Source organism: Neovison vison, chromosome 6 (assembly GCF_020171115.1).
Source record: "Neovison vison isolate M4711 chromosome 6, ASM_NN_V1, whole genome shotgun sequence".
In the NCBI taxonomy this organism is placed as follows: Eukaryota; Metazoa; Chordata; class Mammalia; order Carnivora; family Mustelidae; genus Neogale; species Neogale vison.
In genome coordinates this window covers 119,962,829-119,979,165 of record NC_058096.1, presented here as the reverse complement: position 1 = coordinate 119,979,165, position 16,337 = coordinate 119,962,829, and the positions used below count along the sequence as shown (strand labels likewise).

At 41.7% G+C, this 16,337-nt stretch overlaps 1 long non-coding RNA gene across 2 annotated transcripts; it reads right to left on the bottom strand.

Moving 5' to 3' along the window:
* Positions 1 to 382: 382 nt before the first annotated feature.
* On the bottom strand, positions 383 to 10,940 carry LOC122908862. Of its 2 annotated transcripts, none has more exons than XR_006385031.1 (3): positions 10,920 to 10,940; positions 10,498 to 10,640; positions 383 to 420 (listed from the first exon to the last, which is right to left on the bottom strand). It is a non-coding gene; the product is annotated as an uncharacterized LOC122908862 (long non-coding RNA). The 2 variants fall into 2 exon arrangements; XR_006385030.1 differs by lacking the exon at positions 10,920 to 10,940 and adding an exon at positions 10,737 to 10,883.
* Positions 10,941 to 16,337: the final 5,397 nt, after the last annotated feature.

Sequence of the window (16,337 nt, the reverse complement as noted above, 5' to 3'; positions counted from 1 at the left end):
CTTCCTCTTGCCTGACTCGGATGACAAGTAGACAGGCTCTTTCATTTACTTAAAAAGAAAGCAGTGTCAAGACACCTAAGGTTCCATTGAAAGTTTGCCCAAGATCCTGCTTAATTATCCGAGAAGGATAATTAAGAACAGGGCAGTCAGCCTTCACTAGAAACCAAGAGAAAGCCCAGTCACAGAATTGACATTGTTATCACCAGGTCTGGGTTCCTGCTAGGTGGGGGGCAGGGATATCCACCTTCACAGGCCCGACCTTCATGTATGTGCCCTAACCAGCCGAGCATCCCTTCTCCCCTGGTCCCCAGCACAAGATTTCTCCTACCAGTTCTTCTGAGATTCTGGATGATCCCTCTTTTCCAATACTGATAGAGATTTCCCTCAAATCTATATATTTCTTTGGTCTTCAGGCAGCATCTGGAGGGAAGGGAATGAAGGGTATGAGCTCAGGTAAGCATTTTGAAATGGCTGCCTCCTGCATGTTCAGAGTCTTGTCTGAGCAGGGCTGGATTGGCAGTTGTAGTTGGAGGCTCTCTATCACTGCAGCCAGTGGTAACAAAGACCTAGAGTCTCGGTCCCAGTTCAGTCTTAGTCACGTTGTTGAAGAGTCATCCCGGGGAAAAGCCCATGGGGACTCTGAAGTGTCTGAAAAAAGGCACTGGAGAGTGAAGGTGGCAGCCTAAAGTCACCTTTAATGTTATTTCCTCTCAGCTCCCATTTATTCATTTCTATTGAACAAAAAAATGGCTGGTGGGTTCATTCAGGTAAAGCCTGGAAGCATGACCACAGGCTCTGTCAGATATCTGAAGAGGGCAGGTGCCGGCTATTGTCTCTATTATGGAAGGTAGGGAGATGGAACAACAGTGAGGAGGCTCAGGAATTGGAAGAAGTGGGGTGTGTGTGTGTGTGTGTGTGTGTGTGTGTACACGTATGTACACCAGAGGGTCAGCTGGATTTTCCTTACTTGTTAGAAACAGATTTCTGAAAGACTGTCCTAGTTACTGTAATGCCAGCCCTTAGAAGTCTATAGGCCTCCTACCAGCCACAGGTTTGCTGCTATAGAAGGTCTGACCCACCGCTCAAGGTGTACAGGGTCAAGGGTAGACCAAGAAAAAAGTGCCTGAGGAAATCAGCAACCAGGGAAGGAAAGCAAAGAAAAGCTCCCTTAACAGGTGTGAGCTCCAAGAGAGCAGGGACTGACTCTTTAGTTCATTGGAGTATTTTCTGTACCTGGAATGGGGCCCAGCAAAATGTTTGAGTCTTCGTGAGCACAAGGCTTCTGGTGCAAATGAGTTGCCACAGGAAGCATCACACTTCAGAGACCAAAATAAAAACAAGACCCAAGTTTTAGGAGAACTTAAGTAATTTTAGTTTTGAATTTGAAAGTGTGATGGAAAATTTAAAGATGGTATGATAATATTGAGAACTACATTCATGGGCTGGAAGATCAAGTGGAAGAAATCATCAAAATTCAGAACAGAGACAAAGAAATGAAAATAGTAAGGGAGTAGATGAGAGCCTTAGACAGATCTATGAACAAAAAGACATTCTGGGAGGAGGAGAAATCATTTTGGGTATAACAGTGATTTCTAGTTTGAAAAAATACTTGTTTGCAAATTAAAAGAGCCCCCTAAATTCTAGGCAGGAGTTAAAGACAAAGGCATAGGCTTAGGTATATCCTACAAAAATTATTGAACTTCAAGGATAACGATTTACCCCAAAGAATCAAACTAGTTAGTAGCAGACTGTCCTCTAGAACAGGAAGCCTGGAGATAGGTAGTGTGACATGCCAACCCTGAGAGGAGAGGACTGTCCTAACCATTAATCCTAAACCCAGTCATAGGATTCCCTGTAGGGCCACAGCAGCTGAAAGTGTTTCTTAGGCTCCTTGTTCATAGGGCCCTTCAGGGCTCGGACTCCTACCCACGCTACTGAGCAAGATGTACTGAGTCTGTGCCTTTTTAAAGGCGTATCAGGTGGAAGCTGGTGGTGCAGGAAGTGTGGTGGATATGTAGCCAGTAAAATGGGATCTGCCAACCGCTGAATAATGACTTAGAATCTTAGGAAATTCCAAAAGCTTAGGAGACAAATTGGAAGCCCTTCAGAGATGATTCAATCACCCCATTCCACAGATGAAGAAATTGAGGTGCAATGAGGAATGATTGCAGAAGTTTTCAGAAGAGCTAATACAAGCAGAGTAAGAATGAAAATCCGTATCTTGACTCCAGTTTGGTTATTTTTGTTATACTCTCTTAGTCCTTTTCTGTATACGTAGATACTTCAACTTTTTTACCCCTTAATGTCTAGAAGTATACTTGTAGCTACAGGTGTATCCTTTCACCATTCAATCAGCCAGTATTTACTGAACACAGGAAGTGAAACAGACTATCACTGTCATGGTCATTATGGAATTCAGGTTCTAAACTTTCAAAAAGATTTCCACACCATCGTAAGAGACTTGAGCCAGTTTTTCCTTCCTACTCAGTTTCAATTTGAGAGACCGGTTTTTCCATTGCTCTCAGGATTCAACAGAAAGTACCAAAACTAAAGTGGTAATTCTATTATTGTCCCCATTCCCCCTCCTTCCCTGGATCCATACACTTTGCCATGTGACACAGTAATTCCTTCCATTCGAGATGGAGAATTTTCCAAACCCCCACTGGTGTTAGTCTTGGGCATGTAACTTACTTTGGCCCATGGAATGTGGGTGGAGGTGACAGCGTACTCGTTCTGAACCCAGACTCATGTATGTTCACCCTCCTTTCACCTCTGCCGCCACCAGAAGAACATGCCCTGGTTGGTCCAGAGGTCACAGAAGAGGAAGAGGAAACAGAGCAGAGCCCACACCAACCTTCCATAGGAGACCCAACTGGTCTATAAGCCCGTCAGCATGATAATAAATGCTAATTATTGTACGCCATGGAATTCTGAGGTCGATTGTATGTAGCTATTCACAATAGCTAATCAATACACTTAATGTGCTGCAGCTCTCCCAGATCTAGCCCTGTGTACCAGGAAGACAAAAATTGTATTCCACCAAGAATCAGCCTTTCCAGTCCCCACCTCTGCTTTCTCCACAAGAAATGGCTGCTTGAACTGTGGCAGGCACAGTAACTGCAGATAGTGAGTCTGATGGCCAGCTCTGGCTACCACCTGGAGCCTTTCAGTTAGCCAGGCAGGGAGCAAGCCCTGCCCCAGATTGTAACAGGCTAGTTGCAGACAGCAAGTCTGACTGCCAGCCCCATCCACAAAGGAGTCCAAAGTGGCCTCAAACAGGCTTCTCAACAGCAAAGAGACCAAACCCTGCCCAGTGTACCCACAGAGACAAAGCAGTTCATTGCAGCTGGCTGGGCTCAATGCAACCATGACTTAGTCACACGCAGTAGGGCACATGCAGCCCACATGGGGGAGACCCCTGGAGCACCTAATTCTGGTGACCAGCAGAGATTGTGGCACCACACATCTTCCTCTATAAAAGACCACTACTTTTAAGACCAGGAGATGTGGTTGACCTGCTTAATACATAGAATAAACACACAGAATTAGACAAAATGATGAAATATAGGAATATGAACCAAATGAAAGAACAAGACAATAATCCTAGAGCTAAATGGCGATAAACACACGCCTAATTAAAGTAATGGTCATAAAGATATTCACTGGACTTCAGAAGAGTCTATGAACTCAGCTTCACAAAGAAATAGAACATATGAAAAAACAGCTGAAGAGTTCAATAAATGAAATTTTAAAAAACAAAGCAGATTAAATGATGCAGAAAAATAGGTCCAGGATCTGGAAAACACAGTAAGGAAAGCAACTAAGCTGAACTGGGGGGTGGGGGAAGTAACTAAATGAGAAGAGGTTAAGGGAACTTCCTCAGTGACACCATCAAGTGTAGTAACATTCATATTATAGGAATCCTAGAAAGAAAAGAGAGAGGGGCGCCTGGGTGGCTCAGTGGGTTAAAGCCTCTGCCTTCTGCTCAGGTCATGATCTCAGGGTCCTGGGATCGAGCCCCACATCAGGCTCTCTGCTCAGCAGGGAGCCTGCTTTCCCCCCTCTCTCTGCCTGCCTCTCTGCCTACTTGTGATCTCTGTCTGTCAAATAAATAAATAAAACCTTTATTTAAAAAAAAAAAAAGGAAGGAAGGAAAGAAAGAAAGAAAAGAGAGAAACAAGGGGGCAGAAAATGTATTGGAAGAAATAATTACTGAAAACTTGTCCAGGGAAGGAAACAAACATCCATATCAAGGCAGCACAAAGATCAGCCCAAGGAGGTACACCCCACAATAGTTAAAATGGCGTAATAGAGACTTTTTAAAGCAACAAGAGAAAACAGTTACACACAAGGGAAACCCCACAAAGCTATCAGTTGATTTTTAAGCAGAAACTTTGCAGGTCAGAAGGGAGTGGTATGATATATTCAGAGCACTGAAAGGAAAAAAAACCAGTAACTAACACTCTACATCCAGGAGAGAGAAAAATTTTCCTAAACTAACAAAAGCTAAAGGCATTCATCACCAGTAAGCCAGCCTTAAACATTAAAGGAGATTCTTTAAGTGGAAAGAAAAGGCCGTAACTAGAGGAAAATCATCATGAAAACACTTCACAGGTAAAAAGCAAGCCTAGAATAAACTAGGTAGACTAATCACTTATAAAGCCAATATAGAGGTTAAAACATCAAAATAGTAAAATCATTTATACCCACAAAAATTAGTCAAGAGATATACAAAATAAAATATAAAAAGTGACATACATAGAATATGGAGGGGAGAGTAGAAGTTTGGTGCATTTCCCAAATGTGTTAGAACTTAACCATCAACTTAACACAGACTGCTATATGCATAAGAGGTATATGAACCCAATGGAGACCACAAATCAAAAACCTGTAATTGGGGTGCCTGGGTGGCTCAGTTTGTTAAGTATCCCAACTCCTCATCTCAGCGCAGGTCTCGGTCTTGGGGTTGTGTATTCAAGCCCCATATTGGTCTCCCCACTGAAATTGGAGCCTACTTAAACAAAAAAAACACCTTTCATATATATATATATATATATATATACACACACACACACACACACACACACACAAATAAAGAGAAAGGAATGCAAGCAAAACACTAACAGAAGCCATCAACCTCAAGGGAAGCAGAGATAAAGGAACAGAGAAGAGCTACAAAAACAACCTAAAGATAAGACGAACAAAACAGCAATAAGTACATACCTATCAATAATTATTTTAAATGTGAATGGACTAAATGTACCAATCAAGACAAAGGATGACTGAATGGATTAAAAAAAATAAAACAGTAAAACCCATCTATATGCTGCCTACAAGAGACTTCAGACCTAAAGACAAATACAGACTGAAAGTGAAGAGATGGAAAAAACATGCAAATGGGAGATGGAGGGGGAGCAGGGAGCCAGGGTAGCAGTACTATCAGACAGAGTAACTTTAAAACAGACTGTAACAAGAGACAAAGAAGGGCATTACATAATATAAAAGGAATCAATCTAACAAGAGGACATAACAATTATAAATATCTCTGCATCCAACCTAGGAGCACCTAAATACATGAAGCAAACATTAATGAACAAACATAAAGGTAGAAATTGACAGTAGTACAATAGTAACAGGATTTTAACACTCCACTTACATCATGGATAGATCATGCAGACTGAAAATCAACAAGGTAACAATGTCTTAGAACAACTCATTAGACTAGATAGACCTAACAGAGAACATTCCATTCAAAAGCAGCAGAATACACACTTTTCAAGTGCAGATGGAACATTCTCCAGAAAAGATCACATAAAACAAGTCTCTGTAAATTTAAGGTTTAGGTCATAGCAAGCATCTTCTCTAACCACAACAGTATGAAACTGGAATCAATTACAAGAAAAAAATCTGGAAAACACACACATGCAGAGTAAATAACATAGGTCAAGGAAGTAATCAAACAGGAAATAAAAAATACATGGAGAAAAAAATACAGTAGTCCCAAATCTTTGGGACACAGAAAAAGCATTTCTAGGAGGCAAGTTTATAGTGATATAGGCCTATCTCTAGACACAAGAAAAATCTCAAACAACCTAACCTCACACCTAAAAGAACTAGAAAAATAAGAACAAAGCCCAGAGTTAGTAGAAAAGGGAGGAAACAAAGATTAGAGCAGAAATAGATGAAAGAGATACAAAACAATGAAATGAAGGGCTGGCTCTTTGAAAAGTATAAACAAAAATCAATAAACCTTTATCCAGACTCATCAAGGAAAAAAAGAGAGTCCTCAAAATCAGAAATGGAGAAGATGTAATAACTGACACCACAGAAATACAAAGAATTATAAGAGACTACAATAAAAAATTATGTGCCACGAATTGGACCACCTAAAGAAATGGATAAAATTCCTAGAAACCTGCAACCTTTCAAAACTGAATCAGGAAGAAATAAACTTTTTTTAAAAGATTTTATTTATTAGAGCGAAAGCAAGAGCCAGAGTAAGTTCAATCAAGTATAAGCAGGGGAATGGGAAAAGGCAGGCACCCTGATGATCAGGGAGCCCAAATCAGAACTTGATCCCAGAACCCCAAGATCATGACCTCAGCCACCCAGGTGCCCCTAAAAAATTTAAATAGACTTATTACTAGCAATGAAATTGAATCTGTAGTCAAAAAAAGGTTCCAATAAACAAAAGCCCAGGACCAGACGGCTTCACAGGTGAATTCTACCAAATATTTAAAGAGTTAATACCTATTCTTCTCAACGTATTTCAAAAAATAGAAAGAAAAATTCCATGTTCATTCTGTGAGCTCAGCATTACCCAGATAAGTCAAAGACACTACCAAGAACAACAAAACCAAAAACCAATGAAAATAGATGCAAAATTCTCAAAGTATCAGCCAAATGAATTCAACAATACTTCAAAAATACCCTTCACCATGATCAAGTAGGATTTACACAATGCAAGAGTGGTTCAATACTCACAAATGAGTATGATAGATCACAGTAAGAGGAAGAATAATATATGCAGAAAAAGCATTTGACAAAATACATTCATGATAAAATTCTCAACAAAATGGGTTTAATGGAACACACTTCAACATAACAAAGGCTGTGTATGAAAAACATACAACTAACATCATACCCAATGTTGAAAATGGAAAAAAAAAAAAGGAAAGCTTTTCCTCTAAGATCAGGAACAAGACAAGGATGTCCACTCTCATCACTTTTATTCAACATAGTATTGGAAGTTCTAGCCACAGCAATCAGACAAGATAAAGAAATAAAAGGCATCCAAATTGGTAAGAAGAAATAAATGTCATTCTCTGCAGATGATGATACCATATGGGTAGAAAACCTAAAAATTCCACCAGAAAAGCTATTAGAATTGATAAATGAATTCATTAAATTTGAAGGATAAAAAATTAATATACAGAATTCTGTTGCATTTCTGTACACTAACAATGAAGTAGCAGAAAGAGAAATTAAGAAAACAATCCCATTTATAATTGCACTTCCCAAAAATTAAATACCTAGGAATAAATTTAACCAGGGAAGGACCTATACTCTGAAAACTAGGACACTGATGAAAGAAGTTAAGGATGACACAAACAAATGCAAAGAGATTATATGCTCATGGTTTGTAAGAATATCACAGTGTTCCTACCACCCAAAGCAATCTACAGATTCAGTGCAATCCCTATCAAAATACCAAATTTTTATCAAAATCCTAAAATTTGCATGAAGCCACAAAAGAGCCCAAATAGCCAAAGCAATCTTTTTTTTTTTAAGATTTTATTTATTTATTTGTCAGAGAGAGAGGGAGAGAGAGTGAGCACAGGCAGACAGAGAGGCAGGCAGAGAGGCAGAGGGAGAAGTAGGCTCCCCGCCGAGCAAGGAGCCCAATGTGGGACTCGATCCCAGGATGCTGGGATCATGACCTGAGCCGAAGGCAGCTGCCCAACCAACTGAGCCACCCAGGCGTCCTAGCCAAAGCAATCTTAGGAACAAAGGTATCATGGTCTCAGATTTCAAGATCTACTATAAAGCTAGTAATCAAAATGGTATGGTTCTGTCACAAAACCAGACACAAAGATTGATGTAACAGGATAGAGAGCCCAGAAATGAACTCATGCATGCCTATATTAGCAATTAATCTACAACAAAGGAGTAAAAATATACGATGGGGAGAAGAATCTTTTCAATAGGTGGTGTTGGGAAAACTGGTCAGCTACACGCAGAAGAGTGAAATTGGACCATGTTCTTCCACCATATAAAAACACAAACTCAAAATGGATTAAAAACCTAAATGTGAGGCCTGAAACCATGAAACACCTAAAAGAAAACATGGGCAGTAATCTCTTGGACATTGTCCTTAGCAACCTATTTATGGATGTCTCCACGGGCAAGGGAATGAAAGCAAATGTGAACTAATCAACAAAACAAAAAGGCAACCTATGGGATGGGAGAAGATATATGCAAATGACATATCTGATAAAGGGTTAATACGCAAAATATATAAAGCACACACATAGCTCAAAACCAAGAAAAACAAACCAACTGATTAAAAAGTGTGCAGAAACCTGGGATAGACATTCTTCCAAAGAAGACATCCAGATGGCCAAAAGACACATGAGAAGATGCTCAACATCACTAAATATCAAGGAAATGCAAATCAAAATCACAGTGAGGTGCTACTTCACACCTGTCAGACTGGCTAGTATCAGACAAGAAATAACAAGTGTTGGTGAGAATGTGGAGAAAAGTGCACCCTAACTACAGTGATCAGAATATAAATTGGTGCACTCTGAAAACCAGTATGGAGTTTCCTCAAAAAAAAAAAAAAAAAAAAAAAGGGAAATATCATATGATCCGATAACTCCACTTCTGGGTATCTACCTGAAGAAAATTAAAATACTAATTTAAAAGCTAATTTAAAAAGATCCATACAGCCCTGTGTTTACTGTAGCATTATTTACAATAGCCACGTTATGGAGGCAGCTCGTGTCCTCTGATAGATGGAAAGCTTTTCCCTTGAGGGAGAAGACACCGTGTGCATGCACACACGCATGGATACACACTATAGAATATTACACAGCCGTAAGAGAGAATGAGATCTTGCTGTTTATGACGGCATGGATGAACCTAGATGGTATCGTGCTAAGAGAAATAAGTCTGACCAAGACAAGTACCATGGATTTCACTTACATGTGAGCTCTAGGGTAAGAAGCGTGTCTCACATTTTCCGGAAGGTGCGGTGTGGAGGAGAGCATCAGTGTAGAAATGGGGCCCCTGAGCTGGAGTCTCCTGTGCCAACCCTCTCACCCTGGGGTGACAGACATCAATTTAATCCTTTGTAAAATGTGGAAATGCCTTCTCTGTCACCCTGTGCGTCTACAGTGAGGGTCAAATGAAGGAGAGAGGCTGCTTTTAGTCTCAGGGGTTTGCTATTCGCGGATGAGACCAATAAAACTTTAACTGGTGAGCCCTCTAGGGTGTTACTGGAGTCCAGCTAAGATGGTACAGGGTGACCAGCTGCCCTGATGAGTTGGGCGAGACTTTTGGGTATCTTACCTATTTACACACTTACATGTATTACTCTGACAAGGAGTCAGAAGCATTTGCCAGATCACTGAAAGGGTCCACAACACAGAAAGATTAAAGAACCTCCCATCCTAGAAGGCTGAAACTTATGGTTGCTTCCAGTTTAGATCCTGCCTTCGTGCATCAAGAACTAGAGGCCCTTAAGATGAAGAAATGATACAGAGGACATGGGCAGAAGGGTCCAAAAGCAGGTGTGGAGGGGGAAGTGGGAAGGGAAAAGGAGGGGGCAGGTCAGGGGAGAGGTCAGGATCTCAATGAGAACTAAAGGTAAGTTATATTCTGTTGCATTTAGTTCTCAGCTTCCTGACAATCAGGACACCCAAACGGGCCCGATCCTGCAGGTCCCATTCATATGAACAAAGCAAGCATCAGAATTGCCTAGCATTGAACTCCAGAGAAACTGGTATGAAGACCTTTTCACTGACACATCACCTGACCATCTCAGAGGCCGCTGTCACACCAGGCTGATGTCAGGACCATCCCAGAGTTCCTTCCAAAGCTGCCAGGAGCTCAGCAGGCGGGGCCCTGGGAGCTGAGGGCAGCTCTACACACAGGGCTCTCCCACCAGCACCCACCTCTCCCCGTCCAGCCTCCCTGCACTTTACATCCTCCCTCCAGGGTCTGAGGCCTGAACATTGGGAGTTCTGAGTTGGGGGAGGACAGAAACCAGGTGGGACCAACCAAAGCAGGCCTCCTTAGCCACTGGCCCCAGGGAGAGAGAACAGAGGGCCTCACTCACAGCCACGCTGGAAGCCGCAGCTGAGTGCTTGCTACTAGGCGAACGTGGGCAGAGAGCCTGCGGGCTCCACGCGCCCCGTCCACACTTCCAGCGTTGCCTCAGCACACCCCTCCCAGGAGACTTCGGTGCCTCGGACACACGGGTCCCACACTCACCTCCTCCTGAGTGTTAGCCGAGCACTGTCCGCTTCCTCCTCTCCTCCACTGGCCCCTCGCAGCCAATCCCAAGCCCTGCTAGCAGCCCAGAGCCCCAGCTGCCCTTCTTGGAAGCAAGTGGAAGCCTGCATGCTGGAAACCCTCTGAAGAGAGGCAAGAGCGAGCCAGTTAACAGGTGAACCTTGAATAGACAGAAAGGCCCCTCCTCCCTTCTCATTTCCCCATCTGTTTGCTGTTACCTGAAATCCATCCCGGGTTTCAGGATAATCAACCTCAAGCCATGATCCTAATTAAGCAAATTATAAAAACACATCTCTTCTCCCACAAAGAGGTGGCTGTTACTTTAGTTTGACTAAGAACTAGTCAACCAAGTGGAATGAGGGACCCTGGTCCTTTTAAATAAGAGAGTGATAGTTCGGCACCTGGGTAGCTCTGGGTTAAAGTCTCTGCCTTTGGCTCAGGTCATGATCTCCGGGTCCTAGGATTGAGCCCCACATCAGGCTCTTCGCTCAGCAGGGAGCCTGCTTCCCACTCTCTGCCTGCCTCTCTGCCTCCTTGTGATCTCTGTCAAATAAAAAAATCTTTAAAAAATAGCGATAGTCAAATTCTAATTTGGTTAAAATTATATATATATGCGTAGAAAAAAAGACAAGTCATACACAAAAAGCTGGAGTAGTTACCCTCCTTGGTATGATTATAAAAGATTCTCCTTATGGTTTCTTCATTTTCCATCTTTGCTCTATACTATTTTCGCAATTAGAAAAATTCAAAATCAGTTAATACAAGTTGAGTACCATTTAGAAATCGGTGTAGTTCATCACTATAGAATGTAAATAAATTACAATGCAAAAGAAGAAATACTTCTTTCCAAGTACATCCCTAACCATGCTTCCAGACAGGAGGCAAGACTTTTCCAGAGACTGCCAGGTGCTCCTTGCAAGTCCCTTTGCCGTCTTTAGAACTCCTGTGTGCGTCCAGCCAGTCGCGGGAAGGGCAGTGCCAGTCCACCCAGGTGTGAGAGCGCCCGCTGCCGCTTCCAGTCGGCGATGAGACAAGAATTAGGCACAAACAAGTCAGCTGCGAGAGGAGCAGGGGACAAGAGTCGAAAAGGACGGCTGCCTCGAGCAACTCCACAGTCTCAATTAGATAGAAAACAGCAGCCAACAGAAGGATTGATGAAGGTCAAACGTTAGTCATGTCTTGCAGGCAAGCAACGAGGAGGGTAAGGTTTATAGTTAACCAAGCACATTCAAAGGACTCATCTAACAACGGGCACTTTTGGGAAGAGAAAGGAGCGACAATGAAAAAGGGAAGCAGGCGGTTTTCGTTCCACCCTGGGCGGCCCGGGTTCCCGGCTGCCCAGCTTCTGTGAAGAGGCGGCGTTCCGCCCTGAGCGAGCCGGGCATCCCCAGCTGCCCAGCTTCTCGGTCGTACATCGTCCTTCTCCCCAAAGACCTGTTGCCAGTATATGTATTTCTTAAGGCCATATCTAAATGTGCTTGGCAACTAGTAAAATCCTCCAGGGCTTACAGTTTAAGTAACAAATTGTTCCGAGGGGCAGCAGCATCTCCCCCTTTTTGTTTGTGAAGAAGTAGAAAAGTTGATTTTGCAGCTTCTTGATTTTTCAGTCGTTGGGAGGGATTTTCGCGTGCTTCTGAGGACTAAGCATAAAAAGATTACAGCAGTAAGAAGAAGAATCAATCCACTTCTAACACCGAGACTAGTTTGTGTGATCCAAGTAGAAGGGTCTAAATCGGACAGAGTATCTTTAATTCTTTTGAGTAAAACTCACTCCTGGAACAGATTGTAATGAGTGAGTGAGTGATACTTAGAATCGTTATCTTGAAGTTGTTTAATATCTAAGGTTAGATTATCACCATAATGGTTAGTAATGTGTCGGCGAATTTTGCTCCAAGATACTTCTGATTCATTATAGGCATGAGGAGTAGTAACACAGAAGAAACATTCCAATCACATAAAATATGAAGTCTAAGCTTTATATTCTGAAGATCTCCTATATATATCACGGCTGTTACTAAATCAGAGACACGTTCATCTAGTTTTTCATCTATGAGCGTTTGTTGATTCCAGGCCTTGCTAGCATTCTCGTGCCACTTCTGTACAAATTGTGTAATGTACAGTTTGATGCAAGGCCATTCCTGCAGTGGTCGCTGTAGCAGTAATAGCTATAATTCCTAGAATAGCTGTTTTAAGTAACCCAACAAATCTCTATGTTCTATGGACCCAGTTCTTCAATACTGTTCAAAGTATATGTAGTACGTCTGGAGAACTTTCCCGAACACGGTGGTGTTTCGCCAGTAGCCAAATGCCTGTTGGCTGCGTAGGTAAATTAATAGCAGCACAAGAGGGGCAGGAGTGAACAATAGAATTTGCTTGCTCCTTAATAATAGGGAATTTATGCCGAAGTCCTTTTTGATTAACATGCGTAAGAGAGTGAAAATCTGAGGCTTCCTGAAAAGCTGAGCAAATGAGAGAATCAGCTATTTCATTACCTCTAGCTAATGGCCCTGGAAGGCCGGTGTGACTTTGGATAGGAGTAGCATAAAAAGGAGGAGCGCGCTGATGAATAAGGGATTGCAAATGATAAAATAATGAATGAAGGGAGACATCAGAAGTAGAAATAGTAGCAGTTTCAATATGCTGCAAAACATACACGGTATATAACGAATCAGATAGCAGATTAAATGCAGAAGAAATATCTTGAAACAATGCAGTAACTGCCATTAATTCTGATTTTTGCGCTGAGAGACCAGTAGTAGGTATGACTTTTAAGTAGGACCATAGTAACAAGCTTTACCTTTAACAGAGCCAACAGAAAAGTAAGTAGGGGCATCTGTTATAGGATTTTTAGAAGTTAATTTTGGGAAGCACAAAAGCAGTATGTTTTAACAAGGAGACAATAGGTCAAGAGGGATAAACAGAAGAAATGTCTCCAGTAAAGCCACTAAGAGAAATTTGCCAGTTTAAATTATTTTGGAATGCAGTTTCAATTTGTGCCTTATTTAAAGGTAGAACAATAACCTGTGGATCATACCCCTGTATTTGCTGAGTTCTTTTCCTTCCTAATTGAGTAATACTGCCAATTATGATCTATATAGGTAATGAGTGTTTTAACAGTATTATTTGGGAGCAAGATCCATTCTACGATCAATTTCTCCTGGATAATTAATCCAGTGGGTGTATGTGGGGTATGAAAAATGAGAAGATCTAACAGTATTCCAGGTTGGACTCTACCCATTTGCATTGAGTGAATCTGGTTTTCAACAAACTGCAGTTCTTTTAAAGCCTCTCTGGAGAGGGTCCTGGGGCTGTTTAAATTAGGATCCCCCTTTAAAGAGACAAAAAGATGCTGTAAGGCATATGTGGGAATTCCAATTTTAGGTCTTATCTAATTAATGCCTCCCAGTAACTTTTGCAAATCATTTAAGGTTGTAATTTTATCTCTACGGATTTGAACTTTTGGGGGTTTAACTGAGGTCCTATCCATAATGAACCCCAAATACGAGAAAGGTGTGGTAACTTGTATTTTTTCTGGAGCTATAATTAGTTTATATTTCTCAAATTGCATTTGAAGCATTCTAAATGCATACTGCAATTGCACATTATCAGAGGCTGCATATAATATATCATCCATATAATAAGTAAGATAAACTTCTGGAAATTGATCCCTAACTGGCTGTATAACTTTTGCCACATACTCCTGATAGTGGGGCTATTCAACATTCCTTGTGGAAGAACTTTCCATTGATATCGTTTGGCTGGTTCTTTTAAATTTACACTGGAATAGTAAAAGCAAAACGAGGACAGTCTTCCTTAGCAAGTGGTATAGTATAAAAGCAATCCTGTAAATCTATGATAACTATTGGCCATTCGCGTGGGACTAGATTAGGCGAAGGCAATCCAGGTTGGAGACCCCCCATGGGTTGGATAACAGAATTAACCGCACGTAGGTCTGTTAAAAGTCTCCATTTCTCTGATTTTTTCCTTAATAACAAAAACTGGTGAATTCCAAGGACTATGAGATTCTTCAATAGGTCCTTTTTCTATCTGTTCCTCCACTAAGGCTTGCAAAATAAGTAATTTCTCTTGTGTTAAGGGCCACTGCTCCACCCAAACTGGTTTGTTGTCATCCTTCCAATTTAACTTAATGGGTTTAGGAGCAGTGGCCCCCAGTGAAAAATCTGGGAGTCCTCCTTAGGGGAAGGTAGAACCAGAGAGGCTTCCCACTGACATGTAAGTCTCGCCCCCAAAGGTTAATGGGTAAGTCTACAATATATGGCTGTAGATAACCCTTTTGACCCTCGGGGCCTTCACAGAGAAGAATATTGGCACTTTGACGCACATTGCCAGCCTGTCCTAATCCTGTAATAGTAAACAGGAAAGGAATTGCATGGCCATTTCTTAGGCCAATGTAATGAGCTTATGATGGACACATCAGCTCCAGTATCAATTAAACCTGAAAATTCCTTTCCTTGTATTTTAAGATGACAAATTGGTCTATCTTGATAAACTTTCTCAGTCAGGTATGCTCCAACCTTTCCAGTACTCCCAAACCCATCGGAATTTGTTTCTTTTTAGACTGACCCCGGAGATAGGGTAAAAACAACTGAGCAATGCAGTCTCCTTTTTGAAAACGATATATGGCGCTCCAATAGTTAACATCACTGAAATGTCACCAGTATAATGTGAATAACACTAGTATGAACTAGCACTCCTTTTAAAGTAAGGCTTCATCTTCCCAAAAGTAACCCAGTGGTCCCCTTTGGTAGAGAGCCATAAATGTTAACTGGAATTTTAATGGGAAGCTTGGTAGGCATTAGAAGATGATCTCTGGGAATGGGAAGATCCAATCCAGCACTACCAAGCGTGGCATGTAATAAATTTAAAATGGTACATTTGTTCAAAAGCTGGGTGTTTGGGCAGAATTGGCCCCCTTGTTTTTCGTGGCTGAGGGCTTGCCCCAAAATAAGTTTCCCTGAAGGGGGTATCCATCCTTGCTAACTCAAGAATGACACTGACTCACCCAATGGTTTCCCTTTTTACATCTGGGACAGAGACCAGGTGTTTTCTTACGTTTTGCAAAGGAATTGTCCTCTTCGCCTACATTGAGCTTTAGTATGTCCTGCTTGCCCACAGTTGAAACACTGTCCTTTAAGTTTTCCTGTGGTCAGAGCAGCCATTGCTTGAGCTAACAAATCAGCTCTATAGGTCTCTGTTCCTACTCCTTGACAGAGCTTAATATAGTCTGTCAATGTTCCCTTGCCTTTAAAGGTTGCTAGCAACTTCTTACAATCAGAATTAGCATTCTCATAAGCCAACAGTTGCATAATGGTATCCACAGCCTCAATATTAATTATCTGTCTTCTGACAGCCTCTTGTAATCTTGCAATAAAATCAGTATAGGGCTCTCTTGGACCCTGTACCACTTTCTGAAAAGAGCACTTATCTCCCTGAGATTCTATTCTCTCCCATGCTCTCAAATGGCAACGCCGGAGCTGTTCAACAGCTTGATCATTCATTAATACCTGGTCTTGAACCTGGGCCCATGGTCCGAGACCCATGAACTGTTCTATGGAAATAGGAATGTTATAAGCTCTATTATGGGCAGCTGCTATTTCTGCATGATCTTGCCACCATGTTTTGAACTGCAAGAACTCACTTGGAGATAGAACTGTTCTTGCTAGCAATGACCAATCCGTCGGAGTAAGTCGACTGCCTTCTGTGATGCCTTGAATAATTCTCGTTGTAAATGGAGAATTAGCTCCAAAGTTCTGTACTGCCTGTTTTAGTTCCTTCAACAATTTGAAGGGAAATTGCTC